Raw genomic sequence first — 18,278 nt, 5'->3', positions numbered from 1 at the left:
AAACATACGGAGAAGTAAATACCTTGTTTTGCTTTTCCTCAGGCTAAATAACAGAATCATACTTTAAATAAATTAAATGTTCATACAACTGCAACCATACTTGTAAGCAAACTAACTAAGCAAGAGTTTATAGAGTTGTCTACCGAACAGCAGGAGCCTGTATGCTTGCACTAAGATAGTAGATCACTTTTAGGACTCAAAAATTATTTTATTGAGCAGATATTAACTCTGTTTAAAGATATGAGACATAATAAGATCAACAGGAAACTGCAGCAATTCCAAAAACAGCAAATGGACACTGAACAGTGACACTGAGCTTTTTAAAAACTGTATCTAAGGTCTATATCTAATCACCACTTGAATGACCTTAATGTTTTTGCCTCTGCAGTCTTATCCTATAGTTATGTTGGGGGTTGGGAGAAAACTCATTGGAGTTGGTGGGCATAACAACTGCCTTCCATTCATGCTAAATTAAATACACCTTTGATTAGTTCAAGATTCAGAATTATGTAGGTAGAGGGGTTTCACTATGGGCTGAATGTAACATGGGGTGGGAGATTGATTTTGATTGTAGCTGTGTGTCAGTATGTGTGTGTGGAAGAGGGGATATAACCACTATAGAACCAGACAGAGAAGGAGCAAAGAAGATCCAAAGGCCCCCAGAGAAGCACTCATAGTGTGGCCATGAGAAACAAGCCTAGAGAGAGTTCTGTGCTTTTGATGGCTCAAAGAGGATTGGAGCTGTGACCAAAGAAACTATATCCTGTTGTTTTATTTCTCCCACATTCAGGGAAATAGGACCTTATGTGCATTCTCTGTAATTAAACAGACTTGCATCAAACAAATCTTCATTACCTAGTAGCTGGGAGACATGAGTACAGGAAGGCACATGTGTACAAGTAAACAGAGCCATTTACAACCAATTGTCCTAGTTAATGGGAGCCATCAAGATTCCAAGCCGCCATTAATGGCCCACACTTTGCATAATTACAATAGGACCTCAGAGTAATAGTTCATATTTCTAGTTTCAGTTACAAGTATGATACATTCATACAAATAGGATGAACATATTCAGTAGGTTTTTACCTTTGTAATGATGCCTTACAAGAGACCTTTTGCATGAAGCATATTCCAGTTACATCATATTCACATTCATAAAGCATATGGAGTGCAACCTCACAGAAAGCATGCCTTTGACCTACATGAATGTGAACAGATATCTCCAGGTGCCTGAACCCCAGTTATAACAGTTACATTTACACTCCATTTGGAGAGCCTTTGAACAGAGATGGACTGACCCTGTTTTAATACTTATACTCTACAAAAAGTTTGGAGAAATTGCAGATAAGTTTGGTCCGTTGTAGGTAATAACTTAAAGAGGCTTCCTGAGAAGTATGGAGCCAAACCTCCCGCAATGTGAATAAGGAACCAACATGGAACTTCTCCTCTGGCAAGAAAGATTCACAGCTGTGGAGTTCATCAGGGCTCTAAGAAATATCATTTGTGCTCTGTTGAAAATGGATTTTGATTTGTATATGTGAAGCCACATGGACTTGACATGACAGCTGAATCAACACATCTAATGCTGTATGTGCTCTGTTTGACCAGTCATCTAGACACAGGAAGATACCTTGACAACAAAGAAAAATGGTTATGACACCAGGCATTTAGTGAAAATCCTCATTGCCACAGAAAAACTATTGGATAGCACACAACATTGGTTGAGATCTTTTCATACACAAGAGGTATATCGTTGGGAGATGTACAAATTGAGATTTGCTGCTTGGAGATGAAAGCAAATGACAAGCAGCTCCCACTAGTAGAAGGAAAGTATTTTGGGAAGAATCCTGGCTTCCTAGAAGTTGAGAAAAGCTCTACGTCTAGTAACAGAAGGGAGTGGACATTCTCTTTTATTCTTTCAGGAGCTGATCTAAAGGAGTCATATTTTGCCAGTACTGCTTTATAGCTGGCAACACTCAACCACAGAGGAAAATGCCAGAAGCTGTCAAAGCACTGTAGCCTACAGAGATTCCTCATAGGTACTCATAACAAATGAAGAGTTCAAAGGTCATTTGAACAATGCAGAACATAGGGATGCCCCAACCATGCACTTTTCCTCCAGATACGCCCTCTACCCCAGGGCCAGTAAGAGAGCTGGGCAAAGACGTCAGTTCAGTAGCCCAACATCACCAGAGGATTCCTGCACTGTACAAGTGGGATCAACCATGATTCAGGTCACTTTGTACTTGTGACCCAATGCAAAACAAATGCAGCATGACCAAGAGTCGAGCCACTGATTTTAGACTGAGTAGAAAAAAGAAACAAATATTTTTATTTCACTTCCCATTTTGGGTTGTCAGACTCATGCTCAGCATGTCAAGAATTTAAATTTCTAAAAAGTGGCAACATTAGTCTTACTAGAACAAAAGTGAAAGTTACTAATAAACATGTACAACAAGTATCATTTACTATGTCAAATCTCAGTTAAGGTGTTTCAGAGCCATTTTCAATCTAACTCAAGATGATAGCACGGCACTGGGAAATGATACTTGTAATCAGAGGGCCAATTCACCTTTCACCTACCCCTTGAAGTCAGTTGCATGAATGTAGCTAACCTTATTTTGGTCGCAATCTTCTGTGTTGACAGTTATTCAGATGTGTCCCATTTTGCTTTCCATCTTCTGAAGCCTTTGAAGACATTTTTTTCAATCAATCATTATTTAAATGTATTCCAGTGGGCTATTTCATAACACAGTGGCTGACACGATGCATCAAAAGGACAGCTAGTTGGCAACAATTCAAAGAATTATCAAAGCCACTATTCTTTTTTCAGCTTTTCTATCAGCATAACACTGTAAAGCAATATGGACCGACTGCCTACACTAGATGGCTCCTTTTGCATTATACGGGAATATACTATACCATAGTTATACAGTTTGATACAATTAATAGTATACTCTGCACTTTACAAGTAATTACAAAAAAAGTAAGATATGCCAAACAAATACCTCACAGTTTTAAGACATTTTATAACAGTTTGTGAAGACAATTACTATGAAACTGATTCATGTCTACTAACCTGCTAAGCCTTATCCCCAGGGACGGCAAGTGTTTGCTGAGATTCTGCCAGAGCAGGGCACTTTTAAACCTCATCAGTTTCTCCCGGGGATCCACTGGTAGACGCTACTTTGGTAATATACCAATTTGGTGCACCCTTTAGCTGCACCTAATGCCCAGCCAGCCCTGCATGTTTTTGCTCTTGTGCTGATCAGCGGCAGATGAACTTCTTTTGAGCACATATTCTGACTTCTTTCCAGAGCTGAATGTAGAACAGATTAAATTTTGGGAGCTTGCCTCATTCATAATAAATCAGTGCGAGACAGTTTGTTTACCTTGACCGTGTGCAGACATGGCCATCCACAGCTCCCAGTGGTCATGGTTCACCATTCCTGGCCAATGGGAGCTACAGGAAGCGGCAGCCAGCACCTTCCTGTGGCCCACGCCATTTCCCGCAGCTCCTATTGGCCAGGAACAGCGAACGACAGCCACTGGGAGCTGCGGGCAGCCGTGCCTGCAGACAGTCAATGTAAACAAACTGTCTCGCAGCCTGCCATCGGATTACCCAGACGGGCTGCAGGTTGCCCACCACTGAAGTAAATTGTATAACTGATGTCAAACCCATGGGGGTAACTGTGCTTTTAATCCCATTGTAGCCCCCACGAGAGCACCCTCACTCAGATCTCAGGCTTCTGCTGTAACCTGTCTTGGGGTGACAACTTGTATTCCTCTCCCTTCCTCCAGACTGGGGATTTAGGCTGAAATTTCCTCCTGTAATCGTTCCCTCACTGTGATCACCTTAGCAAGTCTGAGTGTAGTTCACTGGCTGTCCTGTTATTTCCCAGGGACAATGACAGCGTTTACCAGTGACCGGTCAGCCTTCACAAAGCATAGAATGTATTTAGAACAAAATAATTACAGATGTTGGAGACCCCAGGGCATGGCCACTAGTTAAGTTGAGGGGATGGAAGGCCATAAGGGTCGAGGAAGTCTCCCTGCTGAAGGCCTAAGGGCTTCTTCTCAACCCCCCTTAATAGAATTCAGGCCTGGCTGGTTTGAGTAAGGTTTGCTGACGCCAAGTTAAAGATAAAAGGAGAGACAGCTACAAGGCCAGACAGAATGTGCTGGTTGTTTAAGTTGCTAGGAATGCTTGTTAGAGGTTGCAGGAAATAAATATTGTTGTAACCCATATAAGGAAGGCAGAGTATTTGTGTAAAGTTTTGATTGGCTGATGTGTAGTGCAGTCGCATTAAGGAATATAAAAGTGTGTGTAATGACCTGCTCTGAGGTGCAGGATTTGAGATTCTATTCTCCCTGTACCTTGTTTGCAGCTGCAAATAAACTTTTCTGCTTCTCCACCCCGTTGTGATTATTGAGTGACGCACACCGGGTAACGAACCCCTGCTGTTGTTTTGCCTCTGGGCACTGGGTGCCGGCAACACAGAGAAAATAAATCTTGAAAGCAAGCAACAGCTTATCTGCACACTGTCTTACCAGGTGACACCCATCTTTCATATGGAGACCCTGGTCGGTTTCCAAGTCCTTCAAATCTGTTTTTCCTTTACTGGATAAAGTCTCATCTCAGTTCTTGATAGAGTGAGAGGGAACCTTCACCTATAACAGGCTTCCCACTTTAAACTATTCTACGTTTTTTGGACCTCTTGAACACAGTTAAAACCAGTCAATGAATTTGCTCCCAACCGGTAGTACTTCTGCCAACTTTGTTGACCTGTCTAGAAATTTGCCATAATTACCCCCAGCAATGTTAGATTCTCTTTTTTGCTTAGTGACTTTCCTTCAATCACTGTGCCGCCTGCCTTGTTTCAACCAAGTAAATAGCAAAATCAAGGGAGAGGGGAAACCGAGTCACATATTGGGGAGTAGTAAATAATGAAAAGGACAGGCCACTAATATACAAAGATCACTTTGAGTGCAAGCAAACAATGTGTCTTAATATAACTAAATATAAATATATACATCTAGGGAACAAAGAACATAGTCATACTTACAGGATGGGGAACTCTATCCTGGGAAGGAGTGACTCTGAAAAAGATTTGGGGATTGCAGTGGATAATCAGCTGAATGAGTGCCTAGTGAAACTGAGGCCAAAAGAGCTCATGTGACCCTTGGACGCATAAACAGGGGAATCTCGAGTAGGACTAGAGAGGTTATTTTACCTTTCTATTTGACACTGTGTGAGAACTATTGGGATACTGAGTCCATCCAGTTCTGTTGTCTACAATTGAAGAAGGATGTTGAAAAATTGGAAAGGGTTCAGAGAAGACCCATGAGAATAATTAAAGGATTGAAAAATATTTTTTAGTGATAGACTCAAGGAGCTCAATTTATTTAGCTTAACAAAGAGAAGGTTAAGAGGTGACTTGATTACAGCCTGTTAGTACATACATGGGGATCAAATATTTAATAACAGGCTCTTCAATCTAGGAGAGAAAGGTACAACACTACCCATTGACTGAAAATTGAAGCTAAAAAAATTCAGACTGGAAATAAAGCATACATTTTTAACCGTGAGAGTAATAACTATTAGAACAATTTACCTGGGGTCATCATGGATTTTCCATCACTGATTATTTTTAAATCAAGATTGGCTTTTTTTGTTGGCAAAAGATCTGCTCTAGGAATTATTTTGGGGAAGTTCTTTGGCCTGTGTTATACAGGAGGTATAACCAGGTATCTACCAGGTATAACCAGATGATCACAATGGTCCCTTCTGGCCTTTCAATGTACGAATATATAAAGATTATTTCAGAAAAATAAATCAGAAGTTTCTCAGTTCCCCACAGATGGTAACAAGAAAACATCCAGAACAAAAAATGCATCTTTCATTGAGTTGCTGGGCTAAGTCTACCACACTCAGACTTCTGAGCTGGTTGCTTTGTATAGTATCCCGTTTCTGGTTCCATATGTGTTGATTTGGTGGTAAACAAACAGAGGAAGCAACCAACATTCAAAATGGATCTACATATTAATCATATCAATATATGTTAAAAATGATTAGGGGTCTAGAACACATGACTTATGAGGAGAGGCTGAGGGAACTGGGATTGTTTAGTCTGCAGAAGAGAAGAATGAGGGGGGATGTGATAGCTGCTTTCAACTACCTGAGAGGGGGTTCCGAAGAGGATGGCTCTAGACTGTTCTCAGTGGTAGCAGATGACAGAACGAGGAGTAATGGTCTCAAGTTGCAGGGGGGGAGGTTTAGGTTGGATATTAGGAAAAACTTTTTCACTAGGAGGGTGGTGAAACATTGGAATGCGTTACCTAGGGAGGTGGTAGAATCTCCTTCCTTAGAGGTTTTTAAGGTCAGGCTTGACAAAGCCCTGGCTGGGATGATTTAACTGGGAATTGGTCCTGCTTCGAGCAGGGGGTTGGACTAGATGACCTTCTGGGGTCCCTTCCAACCCTGATATTCTATGATTCTATGTTATAGCAAAACAAAAGGAAGACAGATTTAACTCAAATACATGATGCACTAGGCTCTAGTACCGGTAAACAACTGTCTTTCACGCAAAGCACTGGCCCTCACAAAGATAGGAATTTAGCCCCCTTTCCATGGGAACTGTTTTCTCTCTGCTTAGCTGCCAATGAATTCTGAATGTTGGTTTATCCTTCCATAGGAGTCTTACCAACATGCCTTACTCGTTGCTGGCCCTTGAAGTTTAGGCAAGAAAACTGCCACAACGCAAAGTGATCTTTTTACCTCTGACTGCTATAGATTTCAGCTACCTCCCACCAGCATGTAAGAATTCAGTTCCTTTTATGCTTTCTTTGGCTTCTTTTTCCCTCATCCCTGAGGACATGAACATCTTCACAAAACAAGCTATTATCCAATTTAAACTTTGTCCTCTTTTCCAGCCTAGCGTTGGCCTCAAGGCAGGGGACTGTGTCATTATTTCTCAGAGTATACGTGAATAGTACAAAAAAAGTCATTTGGCTTCAGTGCATATTATACAGAGAAGGAAGAAGCTTGTAGACCATAAATATTCACAACATGTTACTTTGACATTTTCCAGTTAGGAAGCTGCCCTGGAAATTAAATCAAGCTTCTTAGCTCATGATGTATGCCACTGCTTCTGACTAGTGAAGTGGATTGCATTGATAACCTAGAGGATTTAGTACATAGATCAAAATTCACTTTTATGATGCATGCCCTCCATTATGACTTGTATTCTACTGTGCTTATATATGGATCTCCCATCAGTACCTACAGCACAGTCAATGGGAAATCTATGCACTTAGGGAGAGCAGACTGTCACAGTCAGTCTTCCAGGAAGACCTGAAAGGAGATTTTTGCTCTTATGTTTTGCTGTAAGAGTCCTTATCAGTTTATTCACGGATTTTTTCCATGTGGAATCACTCTGGGAATTTTCAAATAAAACCATTATGGTAGCTGAAAGGATTATATCAAATTAAACCTCTAAAAGGATTTTGTATTGCATCAGTTTTGCTATGAAGCTACAAAGAATAACTGCAAATTTTATATTTATCTTTAACAAGGAGTGATGTGTATACTATGGTACTCTATTACTTACTGGGTCTGTTGCTGAAACCTCGAGGTATATAACTTTGTATTTCTGCCGTGTCCATCACAATACTGTAGCATAAGTCCTAGATGAATCACTTTCTGATGATGGCACTCTAGTAAAGACATTTCAATGCTGGAAAAGCTGATTCACTAATTTTGGCATCTTTCATGGTGCAGTCTGTACAGTAGGCAAACAAATAAAATGTTGGCACCTGCAGTTTCCAGGCAAAAAATACTCCTCCTTCTATTTAAAACTAAAATGCTCAATTTTGTTTCCATTATTACAGATGTAAATTGCTACAACTAGCAGCTGGGAATATTGGCCAACTCCATCTGGTTACTGGCCTGCACGCAGCTCTGACATACACAAAGGGATCACGATTTTGTAAGAAAGAAAACAAGTGAAATGTCACCTTTATGGTGTTTAAATCCTAATTTTTGTGTGCATATTTTTAACATTCCACAACAAGCTAACATTTCTATGAATCAACTCTATGAATATTTAATTTGTTCTCAGTTTTATTCTATAGCAGTAATTGTCTCTCCTTTGAAGTACTATGATGTTTGCGTCTGTGTGTAATTCTATATTCCAAACACACTGTAGAACCCAACCATGTAAGTATGATTTTATTTGTTCAAATATTATTTCTGTAGTATAGTATTCCAGACTTATACCTATGGTTCTTAGCACTTTGTATACTTATCTAATTGAATCCCCTAGGGTAGTTATTTTCAAAGATGCTTGCATTAATAATCAAAGGCTCCTTTAAAAAAAAACTGTATGTCAGTCTATTAGCATCCTGTAATATCCCAGGATATAGAGGTTCACTTATGAGGTTCTATAGACATACTGTGCCAGATCATCTGCTGTTGTACATTGGCATAGCTTTATTGAAGTCACTATATTTTGTTTCCTGGCTAATCATCTTCATCAGATTAAAATCAAATGTGCCAGCATTTCAGCCACAAAAGGCATGCAAGAAATTACAGTTAAACCAGTTCACGAGTTTACTTATATTCTATGATTTTGCAATGACTAATATAATGTTTTAAAATTCACATTTTTATAGAGTTAGATTCTAATGCAAGCTCTCTCATTTCTCCTCTAACCCATGGGAATTTCTGCTTCACTAGATACTTCGTGTATCAGAGTTCATGGATTCTGAATGATATTATGCTACTGTGGAATTAATAAAGAAACCCTTCTTGCTGAGAATAAGCAGTACAGTAAGCACTCTAGAGCTGAGAAAGAGGACAAAAAGATGTACTTCTGATTAGCCAATTTTAGATTGCTGCCAGCAATATGAATCTCATCAGCAGCACTATATTGTTACATCATGCTAAAAGAGGAGGGGGGTATAACTGTGTAGGGTTGGAAAACAGCATTATAGAAAATACAATTGAGCTAGACTAAGGGAAGTTCACTCTTAGCAAATATAACCACATCTGGTTGTCATAACCAATTGAGTGCCATAACCAATAAGGCTTTGTCTTTTGGTTAGTTTTGTAGGATATGTAAAACATATTACATGTAGATTACTGAGGTAAACTTTTTATTATTATTTCATGTGACTTTGAAGGACAAATTTTTAATCACCTAACTACAAGTGAAGGAAAACAGGACTTCAATTCAGTTAGCATTTTCTGCTTTAGAACCCAACTTCATTGTTCAGGAATCTGGATTTTTCATAGACTATTGTAATAGTCTTCATTTATGATTTTCGGAAATGTCATTATAACGTTTGTGAAACTAAACCAGCCAACTTCAACAGCCAAATGAAAATTTCTTATGGCTTTACAGTAGCATTAAGTAGCAGCAATTTTACTGCATCTGGTGTACAACTAATGCCCAGCTAGGCTACATTATTTATAAAGCTATGTTTAACTTATAAAAAAATCTTTCACATTTGAAAATTGAGTATTTATGCAGATTTGGATCCTATCTTTTCAGAACATTATAGCCTCTTATATTTAATGACGAATCACTATGGACAGAATGCACCCCTACTGAAATCGTGTAGTTTTAAAAAAAACAACAGAGAGAAAAACCTTTAATAGTTCCAGCATATGAATGTTTTTTGCAGCTGTCAGAAAATAATATTCCTCGTTATATTTACTACCAGAAAGCCAGTGGAGTTGGACACTGTAGAACCTTGGGACGCTCCAGCCTAAAATTTGTGTTTGTCACATTATTTAAAATCACTGTGAGACTTAAAAGACACACAAATAGCCAACATTTCACCAATCTATGTATAATTTAATAATAATCATAGCATCCCTTCTGATTATCATCAACTAACTAACTGAGGTATCTTGCAACAATAGGACATTTGTTTGGCATCAGTTTGGCAATTTAGAAATTAATCTGAGATCAAGATGAGAAGCAGATTGGCAACTGTCTGTTAGAAAAACTTTATGGTTTGGAATAATCCCATCTAAATTGCAGATTATTCTCAATCTCTGGTAATACATGGGTAACTAAAATGGTAATAAATAAGCAAAACACAAACTCTTGGACAAAATGAAAGGCAATCAATAAACATATCAGTAAACAGTTAGAATGTGATCAGATTATATTTCTGCTTCCTCTACATCTTTCCTTGTATGTAATTACTGATAACAGACATCAGGACAAATGTTTTGGATGAACAGTGTTTTCTGGTTGGTTGGTTTTAAAGGACCTTAGTGAAATGTGTTCATGGACAAACATATGATACAGGCAACTTCATTGAAGTACTGATTATATGGCCAGAACCGTTGCCCTTCATTATAGACAGGCGCACTGTAGATCCTAAGAATAGTTAAGCAGTTTATACCGGATTAAGCAATAAAGAGGTTTCATTCATCAGTGCATACTGCCAAAAAGTCACAGCTTCCACAGTTACCCTGCTACGTCAGAAGATGTGCTGTGGCAATTTATAAGAAGTGGCATTCCTCAGTGGATTCAGCAGAAGATCAACTGCTTTTATTTGAAACCCTGCCCCTGTGCATTTTGAAGATTTGGGAGGAATGTTTTGATTTGAAACATTACTGTCTCCGTTTGCACCTCAGGGCTATCTGTGTAAATTGGTATGAATTCTGCATTGTTTTAACATTGTTTGTATCATCACTTTGATTTAGACATGTAGAGTGTTTAGTATAGTTTTCTGGGTGAAGTATATCTAAATACCTTTTGGAAGCATTTATGAGACCAAAACTTTATTTATTATTTGTATTGGGATAGTGCCCTGTACAAACCCAGAACCAATTAGAGATGATCCGTGCCTTCTGATAGTGGGGGCAGAGTAACGGCAGCTGGCTTCAGCAGTATTACTGAGCATGCTCAGTACAAGCCAAGCAGCAAGTCTCGGGAGGTGGAGGGGTGGGGGAAAAGTCACTTGACCCCACATGCCTGCCCCCCATGTGTCACCACTTGGCCCCTGCCCAGAAGAGCTGGTGTATATTTAAGCCCTTAACTCACATCTATAGTATGATCTACCAGTTTGAGATTGTTAGATATTTTGTGGCATTAAGTTCTTATGAGCTTACTAGTGGTAGGCTTTGACACTGAAGTTTATGGTCTTATGGTAAGTATGAGTGAAAGTGGGTGAGTGTGTATTGTGCTTTGGCATTTTGTGTTGATTTGTGTTGGTGGTGAATGAAGGGTGTGTGCTACAATGAAGGACTGTTTGAGTTTGGGGTTATTGTAGGTTGGCCATCCTCATTGTTATTGGTCCTTGGAAAGGTCTGATCACATTTTGTTTGGTAGGAGGCAGCAGCTCCTTACTGGACACCATTGTCCGCAGCAATAAGGTTTCAGTGTTGGGCAGTCAACAGTGGATGCTGTCCTTACCCTCTGGCTTCTGTCTGAACTGCACCAAGAATTTAAACACCTGCTTCATGTGACATTATCAACATCAAAGAATCTTTTGGTTCGGTTGACAGGTTAGCACTTTAGCTCACACTGAAACGAGTTAGCGTTCTGTGTGTTTTGCTAAATCTGGTGTATGATCTTCACACTGGTATTGGTGCAAGAGTGTGTATTGATTCACTGCTTTTACTGCATTTCTACACAACTACACATGTGTGGCAGTGATTTATTCTTGCCCTGCCACTATTCTATCAAGCTATTGATTCGATATTTGCACTTACTACTCCCCATATCAGAATCAAGGCTGATCAAGAAGTGTTCACTGACAAGACTATGCCAGCAACACTACCTTGCTTGTGGAGAGGTCAAAGAATTTCAGCCCAGTCCTTCAGGGTGCAGCCTATATTATGGGGTTGAATGTCTAATGGTGGAAGACCAAGATCCAGAACTGGGTCACCAGAACCCTCATGCAGGGTTGGGGGCTGTCAAGTACCTTGGAGAATATTGATGAGTTCTGTACCTGTGCTGCAAGCAGAGTTCAAACAGTGGCAGCAAACCAGATGTTCTTCAATGAATAGGTCTCGCTGTCCCATGCACAAAGTCCATGTCTTCAAAACATAGTTAAGCTGAGACAAAGTTCAGGATCTATCAAACTTCTGTATTACCAGTATTGCTATACAGGTCAGAAACCTGGACGCTCTTACAGACAGACTTGGAGTAGCTAGAGGCCTTTCATACGCACTGTGAGTGCCAAAGCCTGAGCATAAATTGGTTTGACTTTTTGGGAAATGTCGATCTAGCAGAGATCTGACCCTCCTTCAGTCGCTCATTACATCCAAAAGTGGCATTGTGTGCTCTTTGGTCATATTGCCAGGATGGACTAAAACACCCTAGCACACCAGCCTCTCAAATTTTCCATCAACGCGCAAAGGAAAGCATGCCCTGAGCCTTTCTGGATGTTGCCCACAGGGCCACACCAGAAATTTGTGGATTTGCAGGATTGACTCAGATCTGAAAACTTCACTACATGATGCGTGGTGTGATGCCATCAACCATGGTCATTCTCGCTGTCATAGTGGTACTCAGTAGACTATGCATGTTGGTTATCGTTAGGGATAGGATTCGGTCAAAAAATTCATGACTTTCTAGGACCTCTGGAATTTCTTCTGGGGCAGGGCTGAAGCAGTTGTCAGCTCTGGGGCTACTGGACCAGCAGCTGATCAGCAGCCATATTGGGCTGCCAAAAAGCTGACCAGCAGCCAGCCCCAAGGCTGTGGAGAAGCAAGTGCCAGAACAGCTAGGTAGTGGTCAGCCCAGGGGCTGCCAGAACATCTGCCAGCCCGAGCGCACAGGCCATCAGAACACCTGGCCAATGGCAAGCCCCAAGAACACAGGAGTAGCAGCCAGCCCTGGACAGCAGTCCTGGGAACAGCTGGCCAATGGCCAGCCCTGGGGCTGCTAGAGCAGTGGCTGGGGTTGGGTTAGCCCCCCGGGGCTAGAGCAGCAGTGAACACTCCCTTCCTCAGGATCAGTCGCGGGACTGGAACAGCTGCAAGCTCTGTCACTGCTTTGTTTGTCCCCAAACCCATATTTTTAGTAAAAGTCATGGACAAGTTGCAAGCGTCTGAATTTTTGTTTATTGCCCGAGACCTGTCCCTGACTTTTACTAAAAATACCCATGACAGAATCTCAAGCTTCTATTGTGTCTACTGGTTGTGTTGATTTGTGTCTGGGGATTTGGGGGGGGGGGATCTGTGTTGATCTGTGGCAAATTAGGAATGCGTGCTGCAGTTAGTAGTTGGGACACAAAGTCTTTCCAACACTATCTTATGTGACTGCATTCTTTTCTTTCCTGTATAATGACTGGATGTCATAGTGAGTGAAAGGAGGCAGGTGTTTTCTAACTGGTGTGATTTTAAACTCTTGCCAGCATATTACAGCTGTGCAAAGTCAGTCAGTTTCAATTTTCAGGAATTTTGGCATAATGTTCTAGTGGAGTCAATTTAAAAAAAAAAAGTATTCCAATCACCACCTCAAATGCACAGCTTAACATTCATAAGAAGAATCCAAAAACTTAGTCTGAATCTTGGCCAAAACTGTATGCCTTTGGATCCATCCCAGAACTGATGATGGTATTAACAATGAGACCCGCAAGTCAGAAGGAATGAAGATGCAGAATACAAAATCCCAAAAGGAAGATCAACAGGTTCCAACTTACTCATAACTAAATGTAGCTAAAGTTCCCTGCAGACTGAGAGAGGAAATTTTCACACTCTAAAGCTCTCTGTAGTGAACCTAAAGCTCCTCTTTCAGACTGCAGCAGTGTAATGCTAAAAGCAGATGGAGTCTGACTGAAAGAAGGAAGGAGGTAAAAAAAGACTATGGCCTTGTCTACACCACTGGGGGAGATCAATCTAAATTATGCAACTTCAGCTACATGAATAACGTAACCGAATTTGACATACTTAGATCTACTTAACATGGGGTCCTCACTACGCTATGTTGATGGGAGATGGTCTCCCATCACTCCACTTGTGCTTCTCGTTCAGGTGGAGTACAGGAGTCGACAGGAGACCAAGCTGTAGTCAATTTAGTGGGTCAAAGACCCGCTAAATTGACCACCAATGCATTTATTGCCGCGCATCGATATCCCAGTAAGTATAGGCAAACCCTAGGTTGTCTCCTTTGTGGTAGACAGTAGTGTTGGTAGGCCTGTCAAGGTTTCTTCCCCACTCTGAACTCTAGGATACAGATGTGGGGACCTGCATGAAAAACCCCCTAAGCTTATTTTTACCAGCTTAGGTTAAAACTTCCCCAAGGTACAAACTATTTTACCTTTTGTCCCTGGACTTTATTGCTGCCACCACCGAGTGTCTAACAAATATAACAGGGAAAGAGCCCACTTGGAAACGTCTTTCCCCCGAAAATCCCCCCAAGCCCTATACCCCCTTTCCTGGGGAAGGCTTGATAAAAATCCTCACCAATTTGCATAGGTGAACACAGACCCAAACCCTTGGATCTTAAGAACAATGAAAAAGCAATCAGGTTCTTAAAAGAAGAATTTTAATTAAAGAAAAAGTAAAAGAATCACCTCTGTAAAATCAGGAAGGGAAATACCTTACAGGGTAATCAGATTCAAAACATAGAGAATCCCTCTAGGCTAAACCTTAAGTTACAAAAAGACACAAAAACAGGTATATACATTCCATTCAGCACAACTTATTTTGTCAGCCATTTAAACAAAACAGAATCTAGCGCATATCTAACTAGATTGCTTACTGACTTTTTACAGGAGTTTGACCTGCATTCCTGCTCTGGTCCCGGCAAAAGCCACACACAGACAGAGAGAACCCTTTGTTTCCCCCCACTCCAGCTTTGAAAGTATCTTGTCTCTTCATTGGTCATTTTGGTCAGGTGCCAGCGAGGTTGTCTTAGCTTCTTAACCTCTTACAGATGAAAGGGTTTTTCCTCTGGCCAGGAGGGATTTAAAGGTGTTTACCTTTCCCTTTATATTTATGACACGCCACCCCAAATCACAGATAGGGTGAAATGCTGGCTGTGATTTCTTCCTGAAGCTCTAGGAGAAAACAGAGTTAATAAGACACATGCACCTCTAAATATACTACCAAGTATATAAAGACTAACAATATTTTTCACATCTCAAGGACGATTTTAACCAGTTGATTCTGGGAAACTGTCATGGGAGAGTGCATCAGCCACTTTCTTAGAAGCTCCTGAGATGTGCTGTATGTTGAAATCAAAATCTTGGAGAGCTAAACTCCACCGAATAAGTTTTTTGTTGTTGTTTCCCGTGGCGGTATGAAGCCACTCTAGCGCAGCATGGTCGGTTTGCAGGTGGAAACGCTGTCCCCAAATGTATGGGCGTAGCTTTTCCAGAGCAAAGACAATGACGTAACATTCTTTTTCACTGACTGACCAGTTGCTTTCCCTCTCAGACAGCTTCTTGCTGAGAAACACTACAGGGTGGAATTCTTGATCCGGTCCTTCCTGCATTAAATCTGCTCCCACACCACGCTTGGACGCATCTGTGGTTACTAGGAACGGTTTGTCAAAGTCTGGGGCCCTTAGTACAGGGTCAGACATGAGTGTCGCTTTAAGCTGGTTAAAGGCCCTCTGACACTCTTGGGTCCACTGAACGGCATCTGACTGCTTCTTTTTGGTTAGGTCTGTCAGTGGGGCGGCAATTTGGCTGTATTGTGGTACAAATTGCCTGTAATATCCAGCCAAGCCTAAGAAGGACTGGATCTGTTTCTTTGACTTTGGGACAGGCCACTTTTGAATAGCATCCACTTTGGCCTGTAGGGGGTTGATAGTTCCTTGACCCAGCTGGTGTCGAAGGTAGTCACTCTGTTTAGGCCTATTTGACACTTCTTAGCCTTAACAGTTAGTCCTGCCTCCCTTATGCACTCAAAGACTTTTTGTAGATGTTCCAGGTTTTCTGCCCAGGAATCCGAAAATATGGCCATATCGTCAAGGTAGGTGACTGCATATTCTCCTAATCCCACTAGGAGACCATCTACAAGTCTTCGGAAGATGGCGGGTGCATTCCGCAGCCCGAAAGGGAGTACATTAAATTCATACAGCCCTACATGTGTGGTGAAGGCTGACCTTTCCTTGGCGGATTCATCTAGCGGTACCTGCCAGTACCCCTTGGTTAAGTCCAAGGTAGAGATGAAATGGGCCCATCCCAGTTTCTCTGATAGTTCATCTGTGCATGGTATTGGATAGTTGTCTGGGCAAGTTACAGCATTTACCTTACGGTAGTCCACGCAAAAATGTATCTCCCCATCTGGTTTGGGAACTAGAACCACTGAGAATCCCATGCACTGCCAAAGGGGCAGATTACACCCATCTGTAGCATATTCTGGATCTCCCGTTCTATAGCAGTTTTAGCTTGAGGAGACACCTGGTAAGGTTGTACTTTAATTGGGTGAGCATTACCTGTGTCAATGGAGTGGTATGCCCGTTCAGTCAGTCCTGGGGTGGCTGAGAACGTCGGCGCATAGCTAGTGCACAACTCCTTGATCTGTTGTCACTGCATATGCCCAAGGGTCATGGAGAGGATCACCTCTTCCATGCCACCAGCACTTTCCCTTTGTAGTAGACACCTTCAGGCCACTCAGCGTCATCTCCTCCCTGGGCTGTAAACTGACAAACCTTTAATTCTCTGGAATAAAAGGGCTTTAGAGAATTAATATGGTAAACCTTCGGCTTTCGGTTGGAGGTGGAGAATGCTATGAGATAATTAACAGCTCCCAGGCGCTCCTGGACCGTGAATGGCCCTTCCCATGATGCTTCCATTTTATGGGCCTGGAGCGCCTTTAAGACCATGACCTGGTCCCCTACTTTGAAGGAATGCTCTCTGGCATGTTTATCATACCAGACTGTTTGCTCTTTGAGCATCCTTTAGGTTTTCTTTAGCAAGAGCTAAAGAGGTTCGGAGGGTGTTTTGTAGGTTGGTTACAAAGTCCAGAATGTTAGTTCCTGGAGAAGGTGTAAATCCCTCCCATTGCTGCTTCACCAACTGTAATGGCCCCTTAACCTCACAGCCATATACAAGTTCAAATGGTGAAAACCCTAAACTGGGATGTGGTACAGCTCTGTAGGCAAAGAGCAACTGCTGCAACACTAGGTCACAATCATTGGAGTGCTCATTTACAAATTTATGTATCATGGCCCCCAAAGTCCCATTAAGTTTCTCCACCAGGCCATTTGTTTGATGATGGTAAGGGGTGGCAACCAAGTGATTCACCCCATGAGCTTCCCAAAGGCTTTCCATAGTTCCTGCCAGGAAATTAGTTCCTGCATCTGTGAGGATGTCGGAGGGCCAACCTACCCTGGCAAAAATGTCTGCTAGTGCCTGGCACACACTTTTAGGCCTGGTGTTGCTTAGAGCTACTGCTTCCGGCCATCGGGTGGCAAAATTCATGAAAGTCAGTATGTACTGCTTTCCTCTGGGTGTCTTTTTCGGAAAAAGACCCAGAATATCCATAGCTACTCACTGAAATGGAACCTCAATGATGGGGTGTGGCTGGAGGGGCTTTGACCTGGTCTTGGGGTTTTCCCACTCTTTGGCATACCTCACAAGACCGGACTTAGGTAGAAACATCCTTGCCCATTCCCTCCAAGTGGAATGACCTCCCCAAATGGTCTTTGGTCCTATTCACCCCAGCATGGCCACTAGGATGATCGTGGGCTAATCTCAAGAGCTTTACCCAGTACTTAGTTGGAACTACTAACTGTCTCTGAGGATGCCAGTCTTCCTGGTGTCCACCAGAGAGAGTTTCCTTGTATAAAAGTCCTCTTTCTACAACAAACCTGGATCGATTAGAAGAGCTGAGAGCCGATGGTTTGCTCTGTGCCAGCGAGGTTGTCTTAGCTTCTTAACCCTTTACAGGTGAAAGGGTTTTTCCTCTGGCCAGGAGGGATTTAAAGGTGTTTACCCTTCCCTTTATATTTATGACAAGGCCTCACAATTTTATCATGACTAATGCACTTTTGGCCTCACTGCAGGCAGTCTTGAGATGATGCAAAACTTCTAGCCTTCACAAATTTTGAGAAAGCAAACCTCTAAAATGACTTCAACTCCCTCCGTCCTCCCCAATAACCTTTGGTCTATGAGACAAACTGCAAGTCCACAGACTATGAGTTCTGGTCCCAGCACTTCCTGTGGTTAATGTTTTTGGGCACTTCACAATCCTCATTGTAAATCAAAGCCTCATGCTGCTGCCTTGTGGAGGGCAATTATAATTTACCCATTTCACAGATAAGATATATGAGAGCTTGCACTGAGATAGAATTGGG

General features: G+C 41.6%; 1 protein-coding gene across 1 annotated transcript in view; it reads right to left on the bottom strand.

The window, feature by feature from the left end:
• The window catches only part of CNTNAP4 (contactin associated protein family member 4), a 297,285-nt gene that overhangs the window by 214,332 nt on the left and 64,675 nt on the right, over window positions 1–18,278 (bottom strand). The gene's annotated exons all lie outside the window — the stretch shown is intronic.

Source organism: Lepidochelys olivacea, assembly GCF_965140295.1.
Source record: "Lepidochelys olivacea isolate rLepOli2 genome assembly, chromosome: 5".
NCBI lineage: Eukaryota > Metazoa > Chordata > Testudines > Cheloniidae > Lepidochelys > Lepidochelys olivacea.
The sequence above is the reverse complement of the archived record's forward strand: the minus strand, read 5'-3'. Positions and strand labels throughout refer to the sequence as shown.